Source organism: Pelodiscus sinensis, chromosome 1 (genome assembly GCF_049634645.1).
Source record: "Pelodiscus sinensis isolate JC-2024 chromosome 1, ASM4963464v1, whole genome shotgun sequence".
Lineage (NCBI taxonomy): Eukaryota > Metazoa > Chordata > Testudines > Trionychidae > Pelodiscus > Pelodiscus sinensis.
The window spans coordinates 100,667,337-100,694,066 of NC_134711.1; the positions used below are offsets into that span (position 1 = coordinate 100,667,337).

The 26,730-nt window shown below is 43.7% G+C and overlaps 1 protein-coding gene across 4 annotated transcripts in view; it reads left to right on the forward strand.

Annotated features, from left to right (window-relative positions):
• Window positions 1–26,730, forward strand: part of HIPK2 (homeodomain interacting protein kinase 2) — a 216,025-nt gene that overhangs the window by 126,472 nt on the left and 62,823 nt on the right. The gene's annotated exons all lie outside the window — the stretch shown is intronic.

Sequence of the window (26,730 nt, forward strand, 5' to 3'; positions counted from 1 at the left end):
TTTTTAAAGTTCACTGCCCAGTCTGTGCCGCTCCTGCAGTGGCTGGTAGGGAATAGAAATGTAATAGAGCAGTTAAGTAGTCCAGTGTTTCTCAATTTTTTTAAATAAAGTAACCCTTTTTTTAAAAAAAATTATAACTACCCCCAGTACCTACAGTTTTCAGACACACAATTTTTTTTTTCTACCATTGCAACACATTTGTTTAAACAACTTAATCGTAGCCGGGCGAGCAATGAAATTTTTGGGTGTAAAAAGTAATAAAGCACTGTAAAAAACTTAAAAATTCAGTTTTCTCCAAATTTCAGTTGTTGACGTATCCCCCAGGCTTCTCGCAAGTATCCCGAAGGATACTTGTATCTCTGGTTGAGAAACACTGGAGGAGTTGATTAACCAATAAGCAAAAGCTTATTGGTTAATGCTATTGACTACACACATATAAATGCAGAGCCACAGAGGGAGACCTACCCCTGCTGCGGCTCTGCATTTAAAATGTAGTAGGAGCCGGGCAAGCAGGAAGCCCAGCTCAGTCATGGCTCGTGTTGGTTCAGGACCAAAATTTGATCCCAGACCTGGCACGAGCTGGAACTGAGCCAGGCTGCCTGCCCGCCTGGCTCCTACTACATTTTAAATGCAGAGCTGCAGCAGTGGTAGTTCAGGACCGGGCGCAAGCCGGGACTGAGTGCCTTCCCTTATCAACTAATCGTGTAGTCGATAAAAATTCTATTGACTACATGATTAGCAAATGACCTGCCTCTTAACATCCTTAGTAGGGAGCCCAGGTCTGCCCTCTACACAGGACCCTACAATCAGCAGCTAATGTCCATGCCATCTACTGTTCTCCCAAGGGTTCTTCCTACTTCTTTCTCTCAAGTGATTGCTGACTCCTTCCCTCCAACAGTCCCTTTCTTCATGCCTCTCCCTGAAATAAGAACTTAAGAATGGCCATACTGGGTCACACCAATGGTCCATGTAGCCCACTATCCTGCTGTCTTCGACAGTAGCCAATGCCAGATGCTTCAGAGGGAATGAACAGAACAGGCCATTGCAGAGTGATCCATCCCCTGTTGTCCACTCCCAGCTTCTGGCCAACAGAGGCTAGGGACACAAGGAGCATCAGATTGTGTCCCTAACCATCTTGGCTGACTTCATACATGCCTCTCCTCTTCCTGCCCAGTTTGGCTTCAGGTGATATCCTGCCTACACCTCACCAGGTATGGCACATCCCATCAAGTAGCCCATTCTGAGCTATTTTAACATCTCTGGGGATGGTGTGTGGTGAACACACCACATCATACTGGTCATGTAATGAAAGATGCTGGTGTAACACATGAGGAAAGAGGCAGAGTTTGGAATCTTAATTCTGAGTTTCTTGACATTTTTGTGCAATTAAAATTTTCAAACTTAACTTTGCATTAATGTAGGGGGCTTGTTACATTAATGTATTTATTAAAATTAGAACATATTAACTACCCTACATTTAGCACTGCTGGAGAATTAATTCTACTCCCTTTTGATGGAGTAGAAAAAGGGGCAAGTCAGGAAAATAGTTTCAAGGTGATAGAGTGCACACCAGAGTTTCTGTACATCAGTTTATATGAAAGTTAGAGGAGCCTGACGTATCTTTGTGTTGTTGCTACACACAAGGAAGCTCTTTTATTTTATACATAAATTTACCTCTGTCCCACTACAGACAACGTTGGATCCAGAAATACTGCATCATATAAATAATGATAGAGCATAGATTCTTAAAATAAGTTTTTGTGAGCTTTTCCAAAGCAGCAGGAAAAGTCCTAGTCTTTATATATCAGAAACACTGACCAATACTTTGAAACAAAAATTTACTGAGTCCCCTCCAACATCACTATCATGAATTATGCGTGGAGTTTCACATGTCTGTCTCCATATAACAGAGTGTTTTACAGGCTAGAGAACATTTAGCCTGAACAAAGTTTATTCTATTGAGAATGTAAATGAGCCCATCTTGACTTCAGCGCCCAGACTGAGTTTGTAGGACTGGCATTGAGAAAAATAGGGGGGTTTTCTTTGTAATCTGCGCAAATCTGTTCTAGCATCAGTGAGGGCCACGGTGCCATTTTCAGGTGGGTGTTGCTCGAGCCAAAGTGCATTTTAAGAGGGTTAGGTAGGTCCACAGTAGTTAGGGTTGCTAGATGGTTTTAACAAAAATACCAGACACCGTTGACATGACATCACAATCTACATTACATCTTATTTAGAAAATACCAGACATTTATATTTTCTCAATTGGTTTCCCGAACAGAAAGTTCAAATACTGGACTATCTGGTTCAAAACCAGACACCTGGCAACCCTAACAGTGATCACAGTGTTTTCATTTGGTGGAAAATCTGTAGGTAACTCTCAGACTTCCAGGAAGGAACTGTCTTTCTCTTACACATCTTGATTTTTCTTTTTACATTGCCTTACAAACATCAATCCTCGTTCTCATGCCTTCTGTTCCGTATCCCATATATTCTCACACTGGCCTTTCTGAGTGTTTTGAACCTTTAGTGTTGCACACTAGGGAAAAAAATCAGATTCTTTTCCACACGCCTCCGCTCCCTCACTCTCCCCCGCCCTAGAAGATTAGCAGGAGTTGTGCTGTTTAATCCTTCAGCCACTGGGCCATGCTGCAGGGCAGTAGGAGCAAGTGTAAACAAAATACATAATTAATTAACCGGTGGTGGGTTGTATTTAGTTCTTGGCAAGGGATAGGATGTTGGGGGAGAGAAGGGTGGGATGAGACTGCAAGGTAATTATAGATTTGAAAAATGAGTTTGGAACTTGCAGTAACCTTTGTAGGTTAGCCATCTCTGTGATCGATGGCCTGCATTGTTTTCTCTCTGACCTTTTCATGAACTTCCCCTTAGCCTGGGTGAGGAAATATAGTTATTCCCTTCCCAGTATTGTTTGTGAGTAATGTGCTCAGGTACAGCCTTATTTTTGTGCTCTGAATACTGCTGTTTGTAGGTAGCAGATTGTGTTGCAGGGAAATAGAAATTATGCCTTTTGAAGAGTCCTTATAGTCTTACCCCTCCCCATGCAAGGAAGCAGTTTATGATACTAGAGATGTTTGCCCATTCAGGTAATGATAGCCAACTCTGCTGAAAATGATACTGACCTGGCAGGGCTGCTGTTAAACCACATGGAACAATTTGTAGAACTGAAATAGACACAGGCAGGCAGGGATGTTAACCGAAATGGAGTCTGATGTTATACAGTGAGAAAGGTGATGACATCTAAAATGTGCACTAAAATTAGTGGTTCAGGACAGTGAAGTGGCTTAGGCTAAGGGGCAGAGGCGATTGCTGCATATGCCGAAGATTTATGTCATGGGTCTACAAAAATATTGTCACAGGGAAATGATCCTACAGTTGTTTCACCTGCTGCTTGAACTTGCCACCACTTGACCTTCTCAGTCAAGAGAGTGTCACTTTCTCTTCTGTCTTACTGATCTGAACCACAGCCCTCAAGCAATCTCCCTCGGAAGGGTCACCATGGTGTTTTCACACTCTAACCTCAGTGAAACCACAGGGGTGCATCAAACCAGCAAATACAAGATAAAAACAATGAGTCTGGTTTAGGCACATTAGAGTGAGGAGTTTGTGACTTCCAAGCAAAGCTTCCACCATGCCAAAAATTTTGGAACATGCCTTTGGCAATTCTCCAAATATTCAGTGGATTTGGAAGAATGGTGTGCTGATACTTGTCTGACATGCAGTCATAGTAACTGCATGACACAAATGCACACATAAATGGGTCTCTATGTAATAGAAAGGACAGGCCTTTGTTTCCGTGTCCTGGAAAGTTCCTTTGATTGTGGCATTTGTATCTCTGAAGTAACTATGGAATTCCCATCAGCCAGAAAAATTCCTGTTAAAAGGGGGGTTATTTTTTCACCATTTACAAGAATTGTATTGGCTATTTGAAAAACAGGCAAATTGTAAAAATGACATCCTTACTGCAGCAACAGCCAAAGGCAAATTAGAAGTTAAAGTAAATGAGACGGGAATCTTTCCAAAGTCTACTCATGGCTGGTTAAGAAAAAGAAAAGTTTAACTTGTGTAGGGGGAAAAGAAACCCTCTACCTACCAAGTGTCTTATTACCAGTGATTCTCTATCATAGTCGCCTAAGATTTTAATATGCAGGAAATGTTTATATTTTTTACAACATCAGTAAGTTCAAAAATTTATCTTGGCAAGAAAAAAAGAACCTGGAAAAGGAGACACTTGAAGAGGCCCAGAAACTAGTATGTGACTATGTGTTGACATATTATGAAGGTGTTGGTAGCAACTCCATAGTTAAGACTATGTTAAAATTTGCACTTAAAGCAGGCCTTAAATCCCTTAGTTTCACGCTTGAAAGACTGAATTTAGTCTTCAGATTTGGCACAATATCTTTTTGGAGGGCAACTTTTCTATGTAATTATTGTACTTAAAATATTAACTAAGTTTTTCAGAAGAAACATGTAAGAATAGTTTCTTTTTGAAATGTTTTCCTTTTTTCTCTCATTTCTCTTGAAAAGCAGCCAAAGGTCCTACAGACTATCCACACAAACTGTTTTTGAATTTACAAAGATAGTTTTTGAACTTCAGAAATTAAAAAAATTCAATCTCCTTTTTCCTCTTTCCAACTTTATCCTAAACCGACAGAATTGCTCTAATCTATCTGCTATGTATATTCTTAACAAAAAAAGGTGAGCAATTTTCATAAACATTCTTTTTCATAAACATCCTTTATCATTTGTATCAATATTTTCTGAGAGAGTATAGAGAAAATGGAAAATAAAAAGGTCCATGAAGAATGTTGCTTTTATTGATAGTTCTACTTGCATTATCTCTGACTTCCCAGCTGTGCTCTGCACACACTGCAGGAGTGAAGGGCTGGGCACTGGAAGACATTGGGATGGGCTCTGTGGGAGACTGTAAGTGGATGATCAGTGATGTGGAAGCAGAGTGAACTGGAATATTAGGAGTAATCAGGGCTTTAGGGAGATGGGGTAATGTTAGCCAGAATTTGTGGAGATGTGAAGATGGAGGGCTTTGGAGCAGAAGACAGGCTCTAGGAGGGACAGTAGTTATGCATAAGCTCTTCAGTGGAAAAAGGAGACCCACATCTCAGCATTTGAGGCTTGGGCTGCTTGAGGGCTCCCCAGAACCTCACCTCTCCAGTGTCATGGGACACCCTTAAGCGCTGATGCCTTAGTGCAAAAAAGAGGGCAGATCACAGTTTGTTTCCATATTTTGTTACAAGTTCCAAACACTAGATTCTAAACTGAAGCATTCTGGAAGCAGGTTTGTGTGCTGGATTATTACCAGCAGCCTGAGATTCCAGAGGGGACCCTAGATCTCTCCTGGAGATTTGCCTACCCCTTATTTCATTATTTGTGTTAAATAACTGACTGTGGGGTGTTAGTTGTCTAAGTAAGACCTATTTGGGACTATTCAGTGGGTCATAAATTTACTAGTGCCAACATGTTTGTAGGATCCAGTCCTTGGATTGTAAGGTCTTTGGTGCAGGGACTGCATTTTCTATGCCTTGTATAACTGTATAGTCCTTAGCAAGGAATTAATAATACTAGGTTCCATTTATCTGAGTGAGTGGGGTTCACTAATTAAATGGTAAACTGTTGACTGTAAGGACTGCCTTTTTCTTATGTATTTCTACATCCTGTAGCACAATAGGATGTGGATGGGGGTTTGTAGGTGCTACTGCAATAAAAATAAAGAGATGATTCATAATTAATGTGTTTTACTTAGTTCTGTAAAGGAGAATAATTGTTCTAAGCACTGTGCCCAGCAATTTGTATTGAGAGCTTTCACCTCATGTTCTATATTCTGCTTTGTGGTGCAATTTCCTCCTCGTTGGGTATGAATGAAGTGTAGGATATTTAACTGTTTATTAATGCCATTATTAAAGCTTAAAAATCCTGTTGGCTAGGTCCGAGTATTTGTAGACCATCATAAATGGGAGGGGAAATGGTCTAGTGTGGACATGGTAAAGCAGTGTTCTTTGTTGAAGTGTACACACTAGGGTTGCCAGATGGTTGAAACAAAAATACTGAATACCCCTCCCCCCCCCAAAAAAAAACCACCGGGAAAAAATTCTGTTGAAGGGAAAAAAAAAGGGGCGGAGACCAAAGTTGTTGAGCCAAAAAGAAAAAAAAAAAAAAAGGACTCCAAGACATAATAAGCAAAAAATAAACAAAAATAAAACAGCATTAAAGCAGCATGTCCGCTTTAAGAGTGAGTGCAGGGATAGGAACAGGGGAGTGGTTGAGCACTAAGACCCAGGGGAGTCATTGCTTCCCCTTGGTCTTTTTGCCTGGGTATTGGGCACTGGGGGGGTGGGACTCGGGGTGGGGGAGAAGGCCGGACGCTGAGTGTTTGTAGGGTTGCCAGGTGCCTGGCATTTTTGCCTCTTGGCCAGGGAAAAAAATCATCTTAGGTGTCCAGTATTTTCTGAATTTTTTTTACCGGACAGGAAGCGAAAATACCGGACTGTCCATGTGAATACTGGACACCTGGCAACCCCATACCCACAACACTCTGAAGGGAGCTCTGTTGATACAGCAGTACAGAAGTAAGGGGGCCGGCCATGGCTTTATTCCCATCCTTCTGTGTGGCTGCTAGCAGCAAGTTTGCCTTCAGAGCTGGGAACCTGGCTAGCAGCTATCTCTCTCTCTAGCTACCCAACTCTACATGTGCACAGTAAGGATTTGTTTCTTTAAAGTTTCTCTCATACACTCCCAAATACATTCCACATGCTCCCCAGTTTGAGAACCTCTGGGGAAAGGGACCGGAAGTCAGGAAACCTGGATGCTGTTCTTGAATCTATCATTGACCCGCTGTGCGATTCTTTGGCAAATCCCTTCACCTTTCTGTGCTTTTGTTTCATCTTACATCATGTGTGTTGGGTTCAGTACCTGGCACAGTGGGGCCATGATCTTAGTTCAGGCCTGAAGGGGTGACACACTAAAATAAATAAATGTTAAATGTGCATAACTTTCTACAAATACCTTATAGCAATGTCCCTGCTTTCTATTTGTTTAAGTTTCTAAAAAGAAGCACATGGATAAATGAAAAAATTGGAAAAATCTGAAATAATTTGACATTTTAGGTCTACTTCCTGCCGTCTGGCATTACATGGGCACAGGGGTCTGCCTGCATTGGGTCAGTCACAGGATCGTGGTCTGAGTCAACTTTTGATGTTTCCAAAGCAGAAAGCTTCCAGACTCTGTATTGGCAATCACTTTTATAGTGTCGTCCCTGTTTGCCCAGATCATAAAACGTCACAGCCTGGTGTGTCTGGTCTGGCTGGGGATGGCAGGGAGAGCTACGAGACAGAACTAAGAAGGTTTGTTGGGCTGATCAGTATAGGCGCTCAGTACTGGAATAACAAGGGAGTGGGGCTAGCTGCCTTCATAGCACTGGGAATGGAAGATGGAGAGGATATAAGCATCTGTGATATAGATGACAGCTTCAGTAACTGAATCTGTTTTATTTTTTTAATTTCCTGTCTCAAGGAAAAAAGAAGTCTTAAATATTTAACAGTGAAAACAATAGATGAAAAAGGGGGTGGGGGGAGTTAGAGCCAAAGCTTGGCACTGGTGGGTGTTTGGCTCTGAGAGAAGCGAGTGCAGCTCAGATTTGCATAAATTGCATAGTGCAGGTCAGAAAGTGGAATCAGAATTGTGCTTTCATTGCAGTGGCATGAATGGGAGCACATAATTGACATTCTTCCCCTTCTGATCAGATGTCTCCTCCAGGGGAGCTCAACACCCAGTCCATTGTGTCTCATCCATTCAGGGCTGTGCTTGGACAAGGCTTTTGTTTTCAAATTATTATTTTTTTATTCTGTGATTTTTCTTCTGTCACCTAGGAAAAACCCTGGCATAGTCCGCTCACATTGTATTGAATAAAGCTGCCATTTCAGTATCCCTCTCGCATGTTTCTGAATGTCTGGATTATTGTGCCGCGGAACATACATTATGGGCAACAGTGGCAGTGGTGCTTTGCATTGTGTGTGTGTCCTCTGAAATTCAGAGATGTTAGGTCCAGAAGGGACCAAAATAATCTTGATCCACTAGATGAAGCATTCTGGAGAAATGCACAAGGAAACTCCTAGCTGAGATAAGTTTAGCACAGCTCCTGATTCAGCCTCGGAACAGTTTCCTATTGGCTCACTGACAGAATTGCTTCTTGTGCATCACAAAGTTCCCAATTTAAGTGTAGACTCCAATTTGCACAGCTGAACTTTGAGCCGTATATATACAGCCTACCAAGACGTAAGCACTTGCCTATAGTTGAGCATTTACTCAAGTGCTTTGCTGAATCAGCCAGTCTAGATAGGAATCTAAGGGCAGGTCTACACTGCAAATTTACATTGGCACAGCTGGGCCGCTGTAGTGCAGCTCATGAGGAAGTGCCCAGAGCTGGTTGGCATGGGACAGAGCATGTGTTGAAGGGGACCATGTCTGCCAGCTCAATCCCATGCCACTGTGTGCATGTCAGCCAATGGAGAGGCAGTAACTACAACTGGCAGAGCACCTGCGCTGCTAGCGGAATGGAGGTGTGGCTGGGCCAAAGCGGAGTGGCAATGCAACCTGGTACACGAGGGCTCTGCCTCTGCTGTGCTCCGCCATAGACAAAGGCTTCCCAGTGCCCAGGACTGGGAGCAGAAGCTCATGAGCCAGGTCACAACGCCAGTGAAATTTGGTCTGGCTGCTCCACTGTCACACACCAGTACACAACCTGTGTCAATCCTTTGTTAATGCCTCTCCTTTGGCAGAGATTTGCCAAAGCCCACCCCTGGCTGGGATGGGAGAGAGAGCTGGCCACAGCCAGATATGCAATAACATATCCAAATATGTAACATACATGATTTTCTATGACATCAGTCCTTGGTCATTGCTTATCCATCATAAGCTGGGGCCCACCCAAATTTCTAGTCCTAGCTATGCCATGGACCACCAGGCAACAGATATTACAGTTTGCACTCTTTCAGTTCTGGATCTCAGATTTTCCTCCATCTCCCTTCCCCCATTCAGCTCCATGGAGGTGTTATCAATCACAACCCTTTCTCCCAGGACAGTTATGTTTATTTCCATATTCACAGGAGCTGCTTTGAACTTCCAGAGGCTTGGTCTTCCCTCTTAATACCCCTCACTGTAACTTACTGGAGAGCTCTCTCATTGCCAAGGCACAGGGGGGAAAAAAATCAGAATAATGTATACAAAGTGTAAAACAGGTGAATTTTGATTCCCTCGGCTTTAGAAGAGGAGAGCAGCTGGTGGAGAGTGGATGAAAAAGGCTTTATCTGCTATATTTTGGTTACCGGGAGTTGAGTGATAGGTTTAATAATTGATAGAGCAATTTAGCAGTGGTCTGAAATCATGAAAGATGCCCTTGCTTCCCCCCTCCGAGACCAGCAGGCTGCTCTCAGTGGCTTTGCTTGCAGAATTTCAGTCCTTGGTTTCAGTAAACAACGTTGGGGGGCGGGGGGAGCAACTGTTCTGAACCTTTTGTCTAGTTTCTTCGAACAGCTGTGCTGTTTGCTCCAGCTCAAAGCTTCCACTGTTTGTTTGCATGCTCTTTCTCTGTCTCTTGTTGGAGGGGACCTGGAGGCTTCCTTTCAGGCCCTGTCTCCATTAAAGGAATCTCCCATGGGTGTAGGCAAGGATAAGGGTAGACCCTTGCAAAACCCCTAATGGAGATGTGCAACTTTGGCACAAAACAGGACTTACACTACTGCAACTTGCTTTGATATGTTACAGAGTTCACCAGTTTCCTTAATGTAAAAAGACACTCCTTTAACTCTGGTTCAGCTATTTCCAGACCACAAAGTCATATTTTTAGTGAGTTCCTGACTTGTGCATCCACTTGCAAAAGCAATGTGCACAATCTGCACTTGCACAACCCTTCCGCAACACATCCATGTTTCTGCTTGTACGCACATTTCTCTGCTTGCTAGGATGGGGTACACTCGCTTGATGTGTTTAGGTTTAATATTTCCTAGCCTTATGTGTTTAAGAGGATGAAAGCATGGCGGGTGGGTAGAAAATAGACACGGAGAGAGAATTTGGAGGGCCAGGAGGGAGAGTTTGGAGACATAGAAGATACAGAGGAGGAGGCAGAGAAGACAACACAGGAAAAGAGAGAAAGTGAGATTAGGAGGTAGAATAAGAGAGATCAGGTATCAAAGAAACAATAACTGAAGACCAACAGGAAAAGAGATGTAATGTTCTTTTATAAAGTAAGGGAAGAAAAAGTGAAGCCAAGTAAGGAAAACAAATACAAACAAAGGCATGACAGACATAATAGTAGGTTACACTTTCCCACATGTATTATATAGATATTGGATTGGCAATCTGTTGCAAGTAAGCACGGTATGCAAGAGGCAATGTTGGATTTTTATTCCAATATTAAATTATTAAATTGCAGAGGACTGAACGTGTTTGGGGATGAGGCAAGGCTGGTATTTTTCAGCCTTACATATCAGCATGCTGCTCAGACATTAGTAGTCCGTCTCAGAGAGAAAATGTTTTGGTCCCCGATTCTGTGATGTATTTAAAGTGCTACATAGTCCTGTTTTTTGTTCCTGTAGTAACTACAGATTCCTTATGCTTACCCTTATTGGGTCTAAAAATAATTCTCAGATAACATGCCCTTTATTCTTAAATGACAGATATAGCTGTGCATGCATTTGATAAACACACAGAAAGATTTGCCCCCTCCCCCATTCCCTCCAGGACCCCCAGTTGCATAATACTTAGCATAGAAATAGAGGACGTGCTGTAACTGTGTCATTGGCAAGTATACGTGATCTGCCGATTAGGTACCCTTATCAAATGCTGAGTTGATACAACCTTCATTCCTCTTTGTTCGTACAGACTTTGGAAAGCTAAATGTCTCCCCTCCTTTCTCTTTTTTATTTTAAATGTCCTGGAAACTAGTTTTGTTGAATTCACCCTGATGATATGTGTATACATAATGTTATGAGTGCTCTCTAGTGGTGGATATGACGCTAGTATTACTTAGCATGGGCAATGGGGGTTGGACTATACCCATAATCCTTAGCTGGAAGGTGGGTGTGTCTGTGTTTGAAGAGGGGAAAAATAAAGCATGGTGGATTGTCAGTCATCCCCTTCGAAGGCTCCATCCTCCCTTAAAATGTAAATAAAATTAAATGTTCTCTTGGGTGTCACTGATAGAACAGTGACAACCCTGTGTTCTGTCCTTCTCTTTACTGTACCCTGATTGAAATCTTCTCATGTGCTGACTAATGATAGTTTTTAAAATGCAAGAGTTTTCTGGCCTAGTAACGTAGTGCTTGTGGGAATACACTCCAGTCTATAGAAGAGCTCTTATAAATGGAGCTGGGTAACTACACGTATAGCGTGCTAAGTAGAGCTGAGCACAATTCTTCCACCAATACTATTTGTTGGTGAAAAATGCCGATTTTGTTGCACCAAATTTATATTGATTTCATCAGATTGATTCACTTAAACTAAACTAAATGATAACAGTAATAAAAGAATCCCTGGAAAAAATCAAAATGTTTTGTTGTTGTTAAAATGAAGTGTTTTTGATTAAAGATTCTCTTCAATTTTATTTTTTTTAAAAGGACTCCAGAAATGTTGAATGCTCAAACTTGAAATGAAGCATATCATGCAACTCAAATGAAATAAAAAAAAATCATTTGCAGATCGAAAAAATCCATTATTCGCCTAGCTGGTGCCAAGCCCTCTTAGGTCATGAGGAATTTCTGTTATTATATAGAGATTTTTTTGGCTGGATAAGAAGCCAGTCCTCTTCAGACTGTGACTGTGAACCCTGTTGGAAATTCAGTATCCTCTCAGCAATGGCATCCACACCCCAGAGAGAACAGCCTCTTCTCACCCCCATCTTCTACCAGGGACATTGGGGAAATCTCCAGGCATTACGCAGCATCCTCCTGCTGTCAAGATAAAGTGAATGTGTGAAAGTAGAAAAGTCCTTGAGAAAGTGAATGAGGGAGTGGGCAGAGGAGATTTTGTGCTTAAAGATGAGGTCTGACAGCCAGTCATTTCAAACAAAGGAACATTGAAACACTGCTGTTTCCAGTCCAGGGTGGGAAGGAAGACTGTTGTGATACAGGGGTTTGAGGCTGTGGATGTTTAATTGTGGGAATCATCAGCGTTCGAGGATTCAACCCCTCCCAAGGAGGAAATAACAGATTTTGCCTTTGTTTTCTGTCCGGACGCCTGTGTTGGGCCTGCTTCTTTTTAGAGGCTGTATACTGAGAAGTAGCTGTGGGTTGAAGGTTAGGCCCTAGGATCACCAGGTGTCCTGTTGTTGACTAGAATGTCCTGAAGTAAGACTGGAGGAAGAGGGAGAGATATACCGTGCATGGGTGGAACAAACGTGGGGCATCATACAGGTGGGCTGGAGTCTGGACACAGGGTGGGGATGAATCATAGAATCATAGAATAATAGGACTGGAAGGGACCTCGAAAGGTCATCGAGTCCAGCCCCCCGCCCTCAAGGCAGGATCAAGCTCCGTCTACACCATCCCTGACAGATGTCTATCTAACCTGTTCTTAAATATCTCCAGAGAGGGAGATTCCACCACCTCCCTTGGCAATTTATTCCAATATTTGACCACCCTGACAGTTAGGAATTTTTTCCTAATGTCCAATCTAAACCTCCCCTGCTGCACTTTAAGCCCATTACTCCTTGTCCTGTCCTCAGAAACCAAGAGGAACAAATTTTCTCCTTCCTCCTTGTGACACCCTTTTAGATATTTGAAAACCGCTATCATGTCCCCCCTTAATCTTCTTTTTTCCAAACTAAACAAGCCCAGTTCATGAAGCCTGGCTTCATAGATCATGTTCTCTAGACCTTTAATCATTCTTGTCGCTCTTCTCTGTACCCTTTCCAATTTCTCCACATCTTTCTTGAAATGTGGCACCCAGAACTGGACACAGTACTCCAGCTGAGGCCTAACTAGTGCAGAATAGAGCGGCAGAATGACTTCACGAGTTTTGCTTTCAACACACCTGTTGATACAACCTAGAATCATATTTGCTTTTTTTGCAACAGCATCACACTGTTGACTCATATTCAACTTGTGGTCCACTATGACCCCTAGATCCCTTTCCGCCATGCTCCTTCCTAGACAGTCGCTTCCCATCTTGTATGTATGGAACTGATTGTTCCTTCCTAAGTGGAGCACTTTACATTTCTCTTTATTAAACCTCATCCTGTTTACCTCTGACCATTTCTCTAACTTGCTAAGGTCATTTTGAATTATGTCCCTATCCTCCAAAGAAGTCGCAACCCCACCCAGTTTGGTATCATCTGCAAACTTAATAAGAGTACTCTCTATCCCAATATCTACATCATTGATGAATATATTGAATAGTACGGGTCCCAAAACAGACCCTTGAGGAACTCCACTTGTTATCCCTTTCCAGCAGGATTTAGAACCGTTAACAACAACTCTCTGACTACGGTTATCCAGCCAATTATGCACCCACCTTATCGTGGCCCTATCTAAGTTATATTTGCCTAGTTTATCAATAAGAATATCATGCGAGACCGTATCAAATGCCTTACTAAAGTCTAGGTATATGACATCCACCGCTTCTCCCTTATCCACAAGGCTCGTTATCTTATCAAAGAAAGCTATCAGATTAGTTTGGCATGACTTGTTCTTCACAAACCCATGCTGGCTAGTCCCTATCACTTTATTACTTTCCAAGTGTTTGCATACGATTTCCTTAATTACCTGCTCCATTATCTTCCCTGGGACAGACGTTAAACTGACCGGTCTATAATTTCCTGGGTTGTTCTTATTCCCCTTTTTATAGATGGGCACAATATTTGCCCTTTTCCAGTCTTCTGGAATCTCCCCTGTCTGCCATGATTTTTCAAAGATCATAGCTAAAGGCTCAGATACCTCCTCTATCAGCTCCTTGAGTATCCTGGGATGCATTTCATCAGGACCTGGTGACTTGCTGACATCTAACTTTCCTAAGTGATTTTTAACTTGTTCTTTGTGTATCCTATCTTCTAAACTTACCCTCTCTCTGCTTGTATTCACTACGTTAGGCACACCTCCAGACTTCTCGGTGAAGACCGAAACAAAGAAGTCATTGAGCATCTCCGCCATTTCCAAGTTCCCTGTTACTGCTTCTCCCTCCTCGCTAAGCAGTGGGCCTACCCTGTCCTTGGTTTTCCTCTTGCTTTTAATGTATTTATAAAAGGTCTTCTTGTTTCCCTTTATGCCTGTAGCTAGTTTGATCTCATTTTGTGCCTTTGCCTTTCTAATCTTGCCCCTGCATTCCCGTGTTGCTTGCCTATATTCATCCTTTGTTAGTTGTCCTAGTTTCCATTTTTTATATGACTCCTTTTTTATTTTGAGATCATGCAAGATCTCCTTGTTAAGCCAAGCTGGTCTTTTGCCATATTTTCTATCTTTCCTACACAGCGGAATTGTTTGCTTTTGGGCCCTTAACAACGTCCCTTTGAAATACTTCCAACTCTCCTCAGTTGTTTTTCCCTTCAGTCTTGCTTCCCATGGGACCTTACCTACAAGTTCTCTGAGCTTATCAAAATCTGCCTTCCTGAAATCCATAACCTCAATTGTGCTGGTCTCCCTTCTACCTTTCCTTAAGATCATGAACTCTATTATTTCGTGATCACTGTCCCCTATACTGTCTTCCACTTTCAAGTTCTCAACTAGTTCCTCCCTATTTGTTAAAACCAAATCCAGAACAGCTTCTCCTCTGGTAGCTTTTTCAACCTTCTGAAACAGAAAGTTGTCTCCAATGCAGTCCAGAAACTTATTGGATAGCCTGTGCCTCGCTGTGTTAGTTTCCCAACATATGTCTGGATAGTTGAAGTCCCCCATCACCACCAAATCTTGGGCTTTGGATAGTTTTGTTAATTGTTTAAAAAAGGCCTCATCCACCTCTTCCACCTGGCTAGGTGGCCTGTAGTAGACTCCTAGCATGATATCACCCTCGTTTTTTACCCCTTTTAGCTTAATCCAGAGACTCTCTACACAGCTATCTCCTACGTTCATCTCCACTTCAGTCCAAGTGTGTACATTTTTAATATACAAGGCAACCCCTCCTCCCTTTTTTCCCTGTCTGTCCTTCCTGAGCAAGCCGTACCCTTCCATACCAATATTCCAATCATGCGTCCCATCCCACCAGGTTTCTGTAATACCAATGATATCATAGTTGTATTTATTGGTTAGCAATTCCAGTTCTTCCTGCTTATTACCCATACTTCTCGCATTTGTATATAGGCATCTAAGATACTGATTTGATCTTGCCTCCCTGTTGTGCCCTGACCCTCCTTTCTCCTTGCCATTATAGGCCGTAGTCCCCCCCATTTCCAACCCATCTCCCAGTCCTGCACATTCAGCACTTACCTGTGGGCTTTGCTCACCTGCCCCCGACAAACCTAGTTTAAAGCCCTCCTCACAAGGTTAGCCAGTCTGTGTCCAGGGGATGAAGGTCAGGACTGAGGAGAGACTCGGAGGACAGATGGGATGAGATCAGGATGCAGTGGGGGACAAATGAGATGATGAAGACCAGAACATGCAAGGTAGGTGGTTAGGGGCGCTAGGAAAACAGGGAGCAGATTATGGGGCAGATGGGATGAGGGGATGAGATACAGAGGCAGAAAGGGCGAGACAGTAAAGAAGGGGGCTGATGGCATGGGGGGGCAGGAGCCTGGCAGGTAAAAGGAATGGGCATGGGTCAATCTCTGGGGAGCCAATGGGCAGATGAGGTGGGGAATAGATATGGGAGCAGGGCCCTGAGGGCAGATGGGTTAGGACACAGAGGGGAGATATGGGGGGGGACTGAAGAGCAGTCTCAGAGTAGGGGTAGAATGTGAGGTGGGACCCTAGGGACAGTTGAGATGGGATAGGACACAAAGAGCAGCAAGGGCCATGGGGAGATGGGGACAGGTTGTCACTTACCTGGATGCCACCTGCGCTGAGGGAGGGCCCTTCTGTGCAAGCTGATTCAGGAAGAGGCCACCAGTAGGGATGTGAACGACTAATCAACTAGTTGTCCTGTTCCCCTTCCCTTCCCTTCCTCCCTCCCCCTCTCCCCCTGTTGCCTCTACCTGAAAGAGGCAGCGGGGGTGGGGGGAGGGGAAAGGGGTGCTTCAAAGTGTCAGTGCTCTATGCAGCCTGCCGCCAGCTGGGAGTCCCCAGCTGGCTGGACCTGTACACAGCATTTCAAAGCGGTAGCGTTGCGTGCAGCCTGGAGTCAGCAACCACTTTGAAAACGCCACGTAGAGCCTGATGCCGGGCCAGCAGGGGACTCAGAGTCTCCAGCTGACCCTGGGCTCCATGCGGCACTGCTGCTTTGAAATGCCACAGGGAGCATAGAGCCAGCGGCCTGAGGCTATTCCTACACTTCAGAGGTGAAGGCACCCTTATCAATTAATCGAATAGTCGATGCAAAGTGCATTGACTATTTGATTAGTCAGTTAATTGAAATCCCTAGTCACCAGGTGCCAGGCAAGTCTAGAGAACATGAGCTATGAGGGAAGACTGAAAGAATTGGGCTTGTTTCGTTTGGAAAAGAGAAGATTGAGAGGGGACATGATACCGATTTTCAGGTATCTAGAAGGATGTCAGGAGGAGAAGGGGGAAAAATTGTTCTCCTTGGCCTCTGAGGATAGAACAAGAAGCAATGGGCTTAAACTGCAGCAAGGGAGGTTTAGGCTGGACATTAGGAAAAAGTTCCTGTCAGGATTGTTAAACACTGGAATAAATTGCCTAGGGAGGTTGTGAAATCTCCAGCTTCGTCTATACAGCTTCCCTCTTCTGCAAAAGCCTATGCAAATGAAGCACGGATTAGCATATTGCCACACTTCATTTGCATAATTAATTAGGAGCCGTATTTGCGCAAGAGGTTTTTGCACAAAAAGGCGCCTTCTACCCAGAGCCTTTTTGTGCAAAAAAAGCATCTTGCACAAGAACCGTTCTTCCTGAAAACATAAGGAAGAACAGCTCCTGCACAAGAGGGGGGGTTTGCGCAAAAAGGCGCTGTGTAGATAGCACCTTTTTGCTCAAAAACCTCTTATGCAAAAACAGCTCCTAATTAATTATGCAAATGAAGTGTGGCAATATGCTAATCTGTGCTTCATTTGCATAGGCTTTTGCAGAAAAGGGAAGTTGTGTAGACCTAACCTCCATCTCTGGAAATATTTAAGAGCCGGTTACATAGACATCTATCAGGGATTGTCTAGACCAGTGTTTCTCAGCCAGTGGTATGAGTACCCTTAAGGGTACTTGAGATAAGTCTGGGGGGTACATCAATATCACTGAAATTTGGAGAAAACTGAATTTTTGTTTAAGTTTTACAGTGCTTTATTATTTTTGTACTTTTTACACCCAAAAATGTCATCACCCGCCCAGCTATGAGTAAGTTGTTTAAACAAATGTGTTGCAATGGTAGAAAAAAAAATTGTGTGTCTGAAAACTGTAGGTACTGGGGGTATTTACAATTTTTTGTTGTTGGAAAAAAGGGTTACTTTATTAAAAAAAAAAAAAAAAGGTTGAGAAAGACTGGTCTACATGGTACTGGATCCTGCCATGAGGGCAGGGGACTGTATTTGATGACTTCTCCAGGTCCCTTCCAGTTCTAGTGTTCTGTGATTCTAAGTCTGTGACCCCTTCCTAAATTGCTCCCTGGGACCAGGCCTCTGCATGTGCTAAGACCATTAATATGAGCCAGGGTACAAATAGTTAGTCTGTACTGCAACAAACTTATGTGGTAGAGCACACCCCACTTGCTGCAAATTTTCTGCCTTAGACAGCTACCTAGCTCGCCTATGCCTAACGCATCTCTGTGCTTGAAAAGATACCACACATATATCTAAAGAACCCCATGGGGTGTGGTCCCCCCCTTCTCAGGCTCTGTTAGCTCCACCACTGATCTGAGGGTGGGCACCCTACAGAAAGAAAGAGCCCAGCTGTCAAAATTAAAGTCTGTGGAAATGAAACTCCTCAGTGATCGCTTTAGATGCCCTATGATGGGTGGGTGAAAAAGCCAGTGAGCGAGACTGGTAATTAATTTTCCTGACAGAAAAACCAGACAATGAAATCACCCTGCCGCAGAGCAGGGTCACCAAAGTAAATATTCTGCCAGAGGCAGGCTCAAAAGCGGTGTACTGGGGCACGTGGCAGGAGCAAGGAAACAAAAGACGCAGCATTTCTTCATGTGGGGAATTGTGGGCATCGCAAGCAGATTTGAGGATGCTGGTGTCCCTGATGAGCGGATGGACAGGAGGGTAGAGTTCCCACACCAGCTCAAACAGCTGTCATGTAGATGCAGTTCAGTTCCAAGGGGAGGGAGAGAATGGAAGGAGGCAGCGTTGAGTTCCCACTAACATGACAGACACTTGAATCCAGCTCACCTGGGTTATGTCTAGACTACGTGGCTCCATTTACTAGACATGCGAAAATGAAGCGGCGATTTAAATAATCGCCACTTCATTTACATCAAAATGGCCGCTGCACTGTGCCAATCAGCTGTTTGGCATCACAGCAGGGCAGTCTGGACGTGCCGCGGTTGACAAGGGAAGCCTTTGTCGACTGCTCCGGTATTCCTCGTGAAATGCGGAAATTCGTTAAATAATCGCCGCTTCATTTTCCTATGCCTAGTAAACTCATCTACATGGCTCCGTCGATGGAGCCATGTAGTCTAGACATACCCCTGGTGCAGTAATTAAGTTGGGAAAGGCTGGGAGAGTGCTAAGAGATGGGGGGCTGGCCAGCTGTTGTTATCCTAGAGCAGGGGTGGGCAATAATTTTTGAAGGGAGGGTTGGAGCCTCGGGGAGAAGGGGTGGGCCATGGGGGCTTCCCATGCTCCCCTGCCCAGAGACCCTAATTAGCCTGGCAATGGGGGAGTGCGTGAAGTCTTTTGCACAGCTGATAGTTCCCTCTAGGCCCTGCGTGCCCCTGGGGTCAGGAGGAGACTTGGTGTTCTCCCCTTGCCCCCAGGCCCTGATTCGGCCTGGGGGCGTGGGAACGAGTAAAGTCTTTGCCTCCCGCCCCCGCCCTGCATGGGGCACATGGCGCTTAGAGAGCAGTTGGCAGTTCCCTTTGGTGCTGTTCGCCCCTGGCAGGGGGAGGAGACTTCATGTGTTCCCCCCACCTCAGGTCTCGATTGGCCTGGAGCGGGGGAGCAGCAGGGCACCTGCAGGCTGGATCAACTGGCTTGATGGGCCGGATTCAGCCCACAGAGGCCCCTTTGCCCACCCCTGTCTTAGAGGCTTAACTCATTTGGCTGCCTTTGACATCCTCTGGGTTGGCTGCAGGTGGCTTTTACTTTCTGTCCCCTAGTCAGGCTACTCAGATTTTGTGTCCTTTAAACCCAGTTCATTCCTGTGAGAAGGGAGCAGAGGGAAGTGTCTTTCTGGAAAGATGTTTGAGGAAGTGTGTGGAGAGGAGGGCAGGGAGTGCTTTCTTCCACGTAGATAATGACCAATGCTGGAGCCACAGATTGTTCTGCAGCAGGGCTTTAAATACACAGGCGTGCATTGCCAGGGCAGAGATTATATATTTGAGACGTTTCTGCACATGCTGTGGTGTCCAGTGAGCTCACCCTGCTACGTCACTAGCTCCTGAATCTCTTCTTTCCTATAGCCTCCTCAACTGTAATCATTCCTGAAGAGTGGGCTGCTATGGGCAACAAACGCACAAACCTGCCTTTGGTTTTGCTTATCCAATACATGTAGTTTGCTTTCTTTCCCTTTCGCCTCCCCTACTCCTGGCCCCTTAGGGCAGGGGTAGTCAATTATTTTTTGTCAAGGTTCAAATTTCTTGGTCAGGATACTGACAACGTCCAGACTACAAAGAAACATTTTTCACACAGTAATAACAGTAACCATGATGATACATCCATAAAAAGATTTTACGTTCCATTCAGAAGTGTCTGGATTTGGCCTGCAGTCCACCTATTGACCACCCGTGTTTTAGGGCCGTGGATAGAAAAGTATGAGTCACCCAGACTGGGTTTTGTGTTTTTAGACAAAGATAGAGAGAAATGTGTGGAGGGAGAAGAGATTGGGGATGAGGTGTGTGGATAAGGCGTTGGGGGGGCAGATTAGGGATGTTAAAATGCATTTATTTTTGTAAATGTGTAACTACACTGCTGCCACTGCCCCTCCCCCGCTAATGCCTCTGATACAGAGGCAGCAGCACTCGGGAGGGTGATCTGCATGTAACTGTGAAAGTCCTGGCTCATTGGTTAACCGTGTACACAGGTACACGTCCACATCCCTACTAGGGATGGATATAGGGAATGTATTTGTGTAATCCATTTAACTTCACTACAAACCTGGCTTCAGAAACTCTGCTGGGCCTAGCGTTGACTGGTTTTGGTGTGTCCAAATCAGCGGTGTGTCTAAGTGCTTAAGTATCTTGAGCTGTTTGTTACCCATTATCTTCTACTTGTCTCTGATGGGCCTTCCTGTGGTCGTGAAGAACCTTCCGTCTTTACTTACAAACTCCTGACCACGTAAGGAGGTTGAAATACCTTGTCAGCAGAGGGTCTAAGTCCTCATTGCCTTAAGCAGGCTGGGAGATTCTTCTCACAAAGTGTCACAGTATTGGCAAGCTTAAAACAGCACTCACAGCTTGGGAAATGAGGGAAGCACAGGGCTGTTGGAGTGCAGTGTCCTCCATGCACACAGCAGATGCCACATGAACTTTATACTTCTAGTGTAGACTTTAAAGTGCTGTCGAGTACAGAAGTATAAAGTTCATGTGGCATCTGCTGTGTGCATGGAGGATGCTGCAGTCCAACTGGTTCAGTGCCACTTCAGCCAGACTCATTCTGAGCAGGCTAAATTGACATGGTGCTGAAAATGATGGGCTGAATGGTAGAGCCAGCCATGCAAGGGCTCCTGTTGTTGCTTAAAACCTGGTGCCACTGAAATGGTTAGAAACAGCTGGACTGTTTTGTAAAAATTCCGTATTGTAGACAAGGCTACTTCATGGAGTGTAGAGTCACAAGAGTCAACGACTCAGCTGTACTTAACCATCCATTATAAAGCTTGAAATGGGCCATGTTTATATGTATGTAGGATAGAGATAGTTCTAGATCTCATTAAGCATCTTGGATGAGTCAAACACAATAGGAATAATACTTCACTATTATTAGTGTTTGTAAAGTTTATGAAGTGTTGGTAAAACATTTTGACAGCAAAAAGTGCTGCGTAAATGGAAACAGTGGTGTTGGGGGGATGGGAAGATAGGCACCACTTAATTATGCAACGATATAAGAAGTAGGTTTTCTTTTGAAAACATAAACACACAGTAGGAGGACCCAGTCATCCTATGAGTTGTCCGTTGCCACAAAATTATGTAGGTGAGTCAAGACTGCAAAAGACAGAGAAGAATTTCTCAAGCACCTAACCACAAAATAGGCAGAATGGGGGCAAATGAAATTTAGTGTTAACAGATACATGGTATTGCACATAGAAAGGGAAAAAAATTGAACTACTCGTAGATATTGTTGAGTTTAAAATTAATAATAACCACTCTGGAGAAAGACCTGAGTGGTATTGTACAGACTGAACATCTGAAACGAACAGAGTTGGTCCAAAGGCAAACAAAACGCTAGGATCAAAAAAGAACGGGATATAAAAGAATTCTGCAACTGTTATAATACATTATGTAAATTGATGGTATTTTCCTCCTTTGAATACTATATGCACTTCTGATTACCCCATCTTTAAAAAGTTATAACAGAAATAGATGGAGTTTAAAAAAATCGAATGGGCTTGGAGGTCCTGGAAGTACAGCTTCATGATGGAAAACTGAAAAAAACTTGGTGCGGTTTAGAGAAATCCACAAATAAGAGGGAAATGATAGAAATATAAAAATAATGAATGGCATACGGGAAGATGAATCTCGTGCTCCTGTTTAACTTTTTGCCAAATATAGTAACAAAGGAACTTAAAGTGGAAGGCAGCAAACTTATCTGATAAAAGCAAATACACTTTAAAACAGTATGTAGACTGTGGAACTCATTGCCACAATTTATCATTGAGGTCAACTGTTTAGTAAGATTTAAAAAAATGATTACCCCTCACATAGATGGATAAGGAGAGTACTCCTTGCAATGTTAGATTAGATACAAATTCATAAAGCAAACATATGCCCATATTTCCAGACTTAAATCAGTGTTGGATAGAAGTTAGGACAACAATTCTGTGGGCGGACTATTGCTTTACAGGGCTTCAGTTCCACCCCCACCCCAAAATTATTGATACTGACTACTGTGCAAGAAAGGCTACTGGATCCGATGAAGGTCCTTATACAGTTTGGCAATTCCTGTGCTCCCAAAATAGACATGAAGTTTAGCTCTGTGTAATACAAAGGAACTGTCCAATGGCAGATCATTTGGAAGCATATATGGAAGTTTGCTCTTTGGGAAAATAGAGGACTGCAGTGTCTAGGGTGTCATTTTCTTCCTACAGGAACAGAAAATAAGTAAGAATGTTAGAGATGGGGAATAGTGATAGAAATACATAGTCCTGTATTTTGTTAGAGATGGGGAAGTTATTGTGGGTAGTGAAGGGGTGATACCTTTGTGTGACAGCAGTGGAGATGATTTTTCATGGGTGAGGAAGCTTCTGGATAACATCCTATCTCCTCTCTAACACAGGGTGTTAGAGAATGGGATTTCAAGTTCAGATAGTGCAAGATTTAACTCTCATTAGTGACCAGGGAGGCCTCATTCATAACATACAGGGAGACAGGGAGAGGCAGATGGCTTTGAATGCAGGATTTACATAGTAATGAGATTCCGGTCATCCTAACTGTCTTCTTTCTTTTTCTGCATTTTTGTCTGCATGTCATCCAGTATGGAAGAAATGAAGGAGCGGGCAAGGAAGGGAGGGGAATGTAGATGATAGATCTGGAAATTAACTCTTTGCCATTCTCCTGACTGGTGCTGTAATACTGGAATAAAAAGTTGGTAGTGACAGGCATACTAATGCAAAGAAATAGTGAGGATAAAAGCGCATAGCAATCACAGAAGAAATTAGGAGCACTGATTGTGTTTTAACTCAGACCTATAATATATTCAGGAGGAGGGGATGGCCAGAATGAGCCCAGGCTTTATAGTGCTTTAATTTTCAGGCTCCAGGTTGCTGAGTTTGGAGCCAACAATGCAGGTCAGCCCAGAGTGAAAGAGGGTTTTGTGCTGAGATTCGGGTGTAGGCGAGGAATGTGGACAGGTAACTGGCTCCTTGAGAGCAGACCCTGCCCGCAGCCTGCTCTGGGCAGAGGGCTGCTTCAGCCCTGACGGGCTCCCACACAGAGTCACCAGCCTGCTCCTCGTGGCTGTGGCCAAGAGCTAGCAGCCTGCCCCTCATAGGGCTGGAAGCAGGAGCCCTGAAGGTTGGGGACTATTCCAGATGGGCTGGAGTAGTCCCCTTCCCAGGATCCTGTTTAGTTGGTTAACCAATTATATGTTTCACCAGTTAACTGATTAATTGGGATTTTACATCCTTAGTATAGGCTCTCATTGATGTGACTCTTCTTGTTTCTTAAATAAAGAAAACCTTCCCTGTTTTGTGTAGCTTCCATCTGAAGTTATTTCTCTTCCGGAGTAAGCAATGCCATTTGCTGGAAAACAGTGTTTGCAAAGGCAGGTAGCAGGTCTGAATCTCCTGCTGACATTGGTTGTTTTCTTGCTGAAAAATGCAATACTTCAGGAGACACCATTGTGGTTGAAGAAAGGGCTTCGGAGTCAGGACTCCTGGGTTCTAATTCTCACTCTAATATGGATGGAGGCATTTGATTTGTTCAATATTGCCAAACCCTAGCATTTGAAAATTGTGAGTCAGGCCCCCTTAACCCGTGACATCATGAGATGAGTTTTAAAATCATGTTACTTTTAAAATAATACATTTAAGCTATGTCTACACTACAGAGGGTTTTTTGGGGGGAAACGTCTGTTTTTCTGAAAAACTTCAGTTACATCCACACTGTAATCACGTTCTTCCGAAAGAAAATAGAAAGAACCGAGGGGTTTTTCCGACATTGGTGATCCTCATTCTATGAGGAAGAAGCCTTTCGGAAAAAGGCGTGTGTGGACAGGGAAGAGGGAGTTCTTTTGAAAGAAGAAGAAAGAGGAAAAAGCACAGGCACCCTGGTGGCCATTCCATCCATAGTAATCACAGCTTTCATGCGAGATAACCTCTATGTAGTGTGGACACTATCTTTCGTAAAAGCAGCTTGCTTTTTTTGATGTGCTTTTTCAGTGTGGATACTCTCTTTCGGAAGTAGTTTTTTCAGAAGATCTCTTCCAGAAAAGCTTCTTCCGAAAGAAGCCTGCAGTCTAGACATAGCCTTAGGGAGTCTTATTTTTCTGCTGGTGTTTGAGCCTTTAGGATTCATATTTTAAAACGTTTTTTTTTTTTTCAGGATAAGAAAGTTGAGTATCTGATATAATCACCTGACTTCAGAAGCTGGGGCTTTAATGCAGGAGTGGGGAACCTTTTTTGGGTTAGGAGGCCACAGACCCACAGAAAAATCAGTTGGAGGCTGAACATACGTGAGAAGCAAAAAAAAAAAAAAAAAACCCAAAACACACACACACACCCCCTCCACACACACCCGCTCAGTGATGCACATCAAAGTCTACAGATACAAGATTTTGTGTGCTCTGGCTCCTCAATGGAGAAGTGGGAGAGGGTGGCTGGAGCACCAGCACAGGCTCCTCAGTGCTGGAGGGAGGGGCCTTGACCCTCAGGGGTGAGATCCAGGCAAGCAGGGGGCCACATCTGGCCCCCGGGCCTAAGGTTCCCCACCCCTGCTCAAAGGTAACATCTAGTAGTGTAATACTCAGGATAAAATTGCAAGACTCACAATAAAAATCACAAGAGTTGACAATACTATGTCTGTGCGTGAATTACCCCTATGTGTACATTGGGGGAATGATACGGATCTGCTTCACAGGGGTGCTGAGGCAGCATAGGGGTAGTGAGTTTTCATTGTTTATAAAGTGCTTTGAAGCCCTTGGACTAATGTTGCTAGAAAAATGAAAGTATTTTTGGAACACTAGTGGTCTGTAAGGGTGTGTCTACACCAGAGGTGGGCAATAATTTGTAATGGGGGGGGCGCTCCAAGATTTTGGCAAGTACTCAAGGGCCGCATTTCTGCTGAGGGGGTTTAGGGCTCTTGGACAGAGGTTGGGTGCAGAAGGGAGCCTGGGGTAGGAGTCTGGGGTGCAGGAGGGGGGATGAGTCTGAGAGGGAGTTTTGGTGAAGGAGGGGTTCATTGGCTGTCCCTGCTGCCAGCAAAATATCTCAGCTGCGATTGGTCGGAAACTGGCCAATGGGAGCGGAGAGATTTTGTGTGGGGCGGGGCAGAGCACAAAGCCTCCCTTCTTGCTCCCAGAATAGAGCAGCCACATTTAAAGTGGCTGCCGCTGCACGGTGCTTAAGGGTCCCACTGGCAGACTCGTGCCCACCCCTGGTCTACACACCAGGGCTTAACTCGAAATAAGCTATGCAAATTGAGCTACATCAATTGCGTAGCTTATTTCGATATAGCTTATTTTGAAATTGGGAGCGTCTACACAGACTTATTTCAAAATAGAGCACTCTTCCTCCGACTTCCCTTACTCCTCATATAATGAGGGTTACAGGAGTCGGAGTAAGAAGTCCTTCAGCTTCACAGTATTTCAACATTATTTCGAAATAACTGCCTGTTGTGTAGATGTGGACTAAGTTATTTCGAAATAATGTTGCTGTGTAGACACAGCCTAAGAAACTTTTTTTCAAATGGCCTCAGTTTTAATGCTGGAAGACTGTATTTTAAAAACAGGAAGAAACGCATTTCTCCTGTTATGTTGGTGTCTCTGCTAGTGGTGACCTGGATGGATGGAAGCCTTGCAAATAGTAGATGGCTTTTTCTCTTAAGATCTTAATTTAAGTTAATAATTGAATATTGGATCAAACATTCTCAGATATAAGAGACTTTAGTGCCTCCTTTCAGTTTGTTAAGCAGAGCGAATGCTAAAATATACAGTACAGCAGTCTGATTTGCTTCAGTTAGTATCTTTTGAAACAAACGTAGAGTCATATTTGGCGAGACAGATAAGGGGACTCGAAATATCTTCTTTCTCCCTTCCCTAGCTAAAAGTAGATAGAAAATGTTTCCTGTGTCTACAACCCTATCTTGGGAGCCAGGATTCCTGGGTTCTCTTCCAGGCATTGTCCATAACTCCATGTAGCCATGGAATGGTCATGTTATTTCTCTATTTTACAATATATTCATCTGTAAAGTAAGAGCAACAATGCTTTTTACCCTACAGGACCATTGAAAGCTTAATTAATGCATACATATTTGTAAATCACTTTTAGTTTTGTACATGGAAGGTCTTATATAAAAGAGAACCAGCACTACAGAAGATAGAGGCTGTTCTCAGTAGTGACGGATGGCAGAACAAGGAGCAATGGTCTCAAGTTACGGTGGGGGAGGTCTAGGTTGGATATTAGGAAAAACTATTTCACTAGGAGGGTGGTGAAGTACTGGAATGGGTTACCTAGGGAGGTGGTGGAATCTCCATCTCAAGTTTTTAAGTCTCGGCTTGACAAAGCCCTGGCGGGGTTGATGTAGTTGGGATTGGTCGTGCTTTGGGCAGGGGGCTGGAATTGATGACCTTCTGAGGTCTCT